This window comes from Dama dama, chromosome 33 (assembly GCF_033118175.1).
Source record: "Dama dama isolate Ldn47 chromosome 33, ASM3311817v1, whole genome shotgun sequence".
Taxonomy (NCBI): domain Eukaryota; kingdom Metazoa; phylum Chordata; class Mammalia; order Artiodactyla; family Cervidae; genus Dama; species Dama dama.
Window position 1 is genome coordinate 48,234,976 of NC_083713.1, and position 6,084 is coordinate 48,241,059.

Here is a 6,084-nt window from a genome sequence, read left to right on the forward strand (position 1 = left end):
CTTCCCAATGACAATGCCATTTCATACCATGTTCTCTACTTTCATTTGCAAAAAGTTAATGAGAACTTCATTAGAGGTTTGAGCAGGGATCTCAGCTCTTTAACCAAAGAATGGTCCTCCTTTACCTACTAAGCCAAGAGGAATGAATTGGTGACCTTCACATGGTCACAACCAAATCAGCCTCCCATCCAAAGGCATTTTCTTAGCCTCCCTTCCTCTATATCTTTACCAGAATGTTTGGAGTTATTGATCAGGTTTACATCTTAGAAGTTTCTATTATTTCAGTATATTTCAGGACACTGGGCAGTATAGTATAAATGCTGCAGAATTTGAAGTCAAAAAAATCCGTGAATTCTGGTTCTGTCCCACAATACTGCTCAATGACCTCACCCAAGTCATTAGCTGCTCTGAACCGGATTTCATTGTCTATCAAACGGAACTGATGATACCTCATCACAGGCTGATTATCACTATGAGCTGTGTTCAGTCACTCAGTTGTGTCCAACTCTTTGCAACCCCATGGACTATAGCTCGCCAGGCTCCTCTGTCCATGGAATTTTCCAGGCAAGAATTCTGGAGTAGGTTGCCTTTCCCTACTCCAGGGGATCTTCCTGATCCAGGGATCAAACCTGCAGCTCTTGCATTGGCAGGCAGATTCTTTACCACTGAGCCACCTGGGAAGCCCAATCACTGAGAGTTAAGAGTTACTAAAGACTGTGTTCTCATGTTTGTTTTTGTTTGTTTGCTTTTTGTGGTAAAGTCTTCAACTCCTTTAAATGGTACAATTCATTGAGTGGGCTGTGCTTTAATCAACACTAACTTGCAACTGAATCAAAAGCACTATAAGAGTCACTGGTGACATACTCTACATACTCGAGTCTAGAGTCTTTAGGGCAATGACACCATTTGTTCCTGTGAGAACTCAAGACAAATAAATATACTGAGAAACTTCTGGGTAGTGTCCAAGCTCTGATATAGTTTATGCTGAACAGTTTCTTTTTTTCTAATTCCATTTATATAATATGTAAACAGAAGGAAGAATGGTATGAAAGAATGTAAGGGAAGAGTGTAACAGAAAAATTCTGGAGCTACCACTAACCGCCTGATGAAGGAGCTGGAGTCCAGCCTGAGAAGGGTTGCACTGACCCTCCCCCAGAGCCACAGGCAAGAGCTATTCAATGGCTGGTGGGGGAGGGGGTCTGAAGAGCCCTCAGGATCCGTGAGAATCAGAGTCCACTATAAACACCTGCCAAGCTGATGGCACTTAGGCACCCCGCACAGAAGTGCACTCTGGTAAACAAGGCTCCCTCTTCCTTCTCACCTCCCGCATGACCCAGCCTCCATAGGAATATGGAGCAGGAAGAACAGAAGTGTTCTGAGAAATAGCTGAACACACGACCACTCCTCAGTAACAGACTTTCCACCTGCAACCTACACAATCCCAAATCGGAGAAAGAAGACTCACCTCAACTTAAAACCAAGTTGAGAGTTTTGATAATTATTTGGTAATTATTATTCTTACTTACCTGAGTGTTGTGTTTTATGTCTGGTCACCAAGAGTGACCAGAAAAATCAAGGGACTGCTTAAGTTTTCACTCAAGGGGAAGGACTGTCTCAGGAAAAATATAAATAGAGTCAACAAGAGGCAAAAATAAAATTGTATAACTGGGTTCATCAACTTCAGTCATTCCTCTCACTGAGACATCAGTCGTAGGCTGCCCCCCAAGGAGCAGGAAAGAAAAGAAAGTGAAAGTGAAGTTGCTCAGTCGTGTCCGACTCTTTGTGACCCCATGAACTGTAGCCTACCAGGCTCCTCCCTCCATGGGATTCTCCAGGCAATAATACTGGAGTGGGTTGCCACTTCCTTCTCCAGGGGATCTTCCCAACCCAGGGATCGAACCTGGGTCTCCCACATTTCAGGGAGATGCTTTAACCTCTGAGCCACCAGGAAAGCAGCAGGTGCACACCTTAAACACAAAGCTGACATGGCAAAGCCTTAGACTTGAGGAGCCCACTGCAATGGTCAACACTGCAAGCCAAGGCATGGTAGAAGAATCATGGTCTGCCATGTTGACTTGAATTTAAAGTGTAACAGGTGCAAGAATTGAAAGTAAGGTCAGGACAGGAATTCGAGGAGCAGGGGCAAAGAAACAGAATTTTACAATTGCCTTTAAAGACTTAAGACTACCAAGAAGCCCCACATTGACACTGCCTTCCAGAAGCCTTTGGTGCATAATCCAAACCTCTGCCTTGACACTGCCAAGCACACATTTGTTGATAAGCAGCTGAAATCAGCTAGAGAGAGAAAAGAACTCTTCAGTTATGGTCTCAGAAGTTAAATTTTTTATCTCAACTTGGTTCTCTGAAGTGCAGGAGAAAGAGTTACTCAAAAGTTTCCATCCTCTGATAAAATACCAGGCAACTATCAACATGGAGGTAGCCTCCATCTCAGAGTCACTGTATGCAATGATTTACAGGCAGAATTCCAAGGGTGGGAGGAAGACAAGAGCCTCAGTGCTGTAGACCAGGGAAGCAATGCTTTATAATCTGCTGGACAAATGATAAGTCATATTACAGAAAACATGCAACTGCAGAGATAAAAGCACATTCATTCCCTGGGGCCAGGAAATTGTAGAGCATTTATCCAGGAAGCTTAACATGAGAGAATTTCCCTGAGCCCACTCCCTATATTTATCTTTCTTGTTCTGATCTTTCTGTCTTCATTTCTCATTTCCTGTATCTTACTGACAGTTTTTAATAATCAATCTATATGGAGGTAAGACAGCATTTTAAATAAATTAAATATATATAATATTAGTTCAAGTATTACAAAATTATTTTTATCTCTAAATAATTCTAAAGATTTAACACATTCTATCTAAAAACAAAACAAACAAAAACTCTTAATCCATAAAACCTTAACAAACCAAAATACAGACAACATAGTATGATAAACACTTTAATATAGTGGCTAAGAATAAATCATTCTGATGGTAACTTTTGTTGCTGAGAAACCTCCATTGTCCACACTTCTCTGTAAAACGGGAAATACTATTTTCCTCCTCATTAAATTTACTGTACTTAATGAAATCAATGATGGTCACTTTCAGCTTAAAAATTCAATATCAATCAACACCTGTTTCCTTAAATCACCTCCCTACATGTATTTTGCAAGTCTTCATATTTGCAATACAAGGAATGAGTCATAGTTATGCAATTATTTCTAGTTTTCAAAAAATCAGAACTTACTTGGGACAGAAGACCGCTTAGCCTACCCTAAACAGCCATTCTTAAACACCATTGTTTTGATCATTTCTCCTAAGTGTTGACTTTTAAAAAATCTTTGATTTTTAAAATTCAGTCTAGCTTGATCATTCTCATAGTTGATTCCACTTAAAAATTCACCTTAAATTGTGGTCGAGCATTTCTATTTGGGAGAGACCGTACTAATGGCTTTACATGCACTAGCTCATGAACTCTCATAGCCATCCTATGGGAGTGGTATATCTGCATACAGGATGATACTCCAACAGGGACAGAAGACCCTCAGCATCCACTATCCTGCACAGCCCCATGGAAAAGACTGAAATGAGAAGTGTGGGAGGTCATGGGGCAGAGTCCAGCAGGGCTCAACTGCTCCCGCAGAGAAGCCCAGCAGCTCCTGACATCCTGGTTCTGGAAGGCGGTCTGTGTGGTCGGAGCAGCTGTGAGGCATCCAGACGGTCCCTTTGTGCTGGCACCAAGGCCCTGAAGAAAGTGTTAGCAGCATCCTTCCTGTCCTCCCTGCTGTTAAGACAAACACTGGGGTTTCTCTGCTGAGGTCCCTTCCTTCCTTCACATCCCACTATTCCAGAGTTCAGGCTGACCTCTTTTATAGTCGGTCATTCTGCAACACTTAAAAAAATTCCTGAGCTTAAATAAAGTGTACTTAATGCAGTAAGCATGACCCTTTCCAAATATGTGATGACTTAAGCTTTCTTTTATTGACCGTTATGGATTGAATTCTGTCCCCCTAGTACCTTAGAGTGTGACTTTATTTAGAAAGAGCATCTTTATAGAGGTAACCGATTTAATATGAGGACTTGAGGGTGGATCCTGATCCAGTATGATTGATATCCTAACAAAAAGGGGAAATTTGGACACAGATAATATAACCAAGCAGTACCTTATGGGACCTTCCTGGAACAGACTCCACCCCCCACGTCCTCTGCCTGCTTCTTCTTTGTAGAAAAACTGTGGTCTCCCAGGCCTCCCCTGAGTCAAGAAAGTCTGGCTTAAGAATTAATGAGTGAAAGGATGTGAAAATGTAGTAACAAAAACAGCAGTTGGGCCGGGAGAACTGGGAAGAATTTAAACAGTAAATCAGCCATATGGCAGTCACAGAATATTTGATTCCTTCCTGAAGTACCTAGATAACAGGATCTGATATACATCTCTTGAATTAGTTTACAGATGCTAAAACTCCCATCAAATAGGAGTTAACTATTTAATGATCATGAGCAAGTAGCCCCCAGACCTACGGGGGCCTAACAACTAATAATATTAACACCTGTGACATCATCCTGTTTTTCACCATCAACCAATCAGAGAACTGTGTGTGAGCTGATCACACACTCTTCCCTCATCTTGGCTTTAAAAATGCTTTCCTGAAACCCTCAGGAAATTTGGGTCTTTTGAGCATGAAAGTGAAAGTGAAAGTCACTCAGTTGTGTCTGACTCTTTGTGACTTCAAGGACTATACAGTCCATGGAATTCTCCAGGCCAGAATACTGAAGTGGGTAGTCTTTCCCTTTTCCAGGGGATCCTCCCAACCTAGAGATCGAACCCAGGTCTCCTGGCCTAAGAATACTGGAGTTGAGTAGCCTGTCCCTTCTCCAGCGGATCTTCCCAACCCAGGAATTAAACTGGGGTCTCCTACATTGCAGGTGGATTCTTTATCAACTGAGCTATCAGGGAAGTATGAGCCGCCTTATTTCTCCTCGCCCTCAGACACACCTTGATTTCAGGCTTCTAGCTTCCAGAACTGTAAAACAATGTTTCTGTTGCTTTAAGCCACTTGCTTTGTGTTACTCTGTTAAGGCAGCCCTAACAAACTAACAGGTTAACCAAAGACTTTCTGGCTTTCTGGTTTTCTTGTTTTCCTTTCTTCCCCCCATTATTATGGTAAGTTTGACTAGCTGCAGCTAAATGGCTGTTCTGATTTTCTCTTTTATTAAATTATCTTTTCTCGGCCTCAGAGATGGAATTTATTCTTAGTTCCACTGCTGCTGCAAATGAAGCTCGAAAAAGAAAGAAGAGTTCCACTCCCAAAGGAGGTCCTCCCTTTATGTTGCAAGAGCTAAGGAAGTTTAGTGATAAGATCCTTAGACTGGCTCACACACTGCCTTGACATTGCAGCGTTAGCACAAAGGGCAATTCTCCCTCCCCCACCCTCCAAATGAATGAGAGTTTAAATGACAAAAGACTTATCATTATTTGCCTGACAGCTCAGCCTCCGCCAGTACCATCTTGCATCTGCAGATGTGCTTGTCACTACATCCAGAGGAGAGCTGGGGATATCTCTAGACTTCAGGGGTGCTTCCAGCAGCAGTAATCCAACTCCACATCGTAAGCCATATGGCCTTAGGCATGCCTGTGTTCCCAGCTACACACAAATCTAAGTGAATTCATGATACGGAGCCCTCTTCCCATCCTTTCTAAGGACACTGGTGAAAATATGAAATCTTCTGTGGGGTAGAGGATGAAACCAATCTTATAGCCTTTAATTATAGTGCTGTTTTAAAATTTTTTCTGATTAATATCTTCTTCTGAGTCAAAATATTTATTATAAGACCTATCTCATAGGATGCTCTGAAATCATCCATGTATTCATCTGCTTATTTATTATTTATTACTACATAAAATAAATAGCAACCATTTATCAACAGCTTACCGTGTGCCAGGCACTGTGCTAAGTATTTTATCATTTTTACACCTAGGAACCATATAAGGTACATACTATTATCACCTCATTTAATAGACAATGACATTTACCTGGCTCAACAGTCCATACCCAAGTTCACAGGGTGAATACTTGAAAGCAAA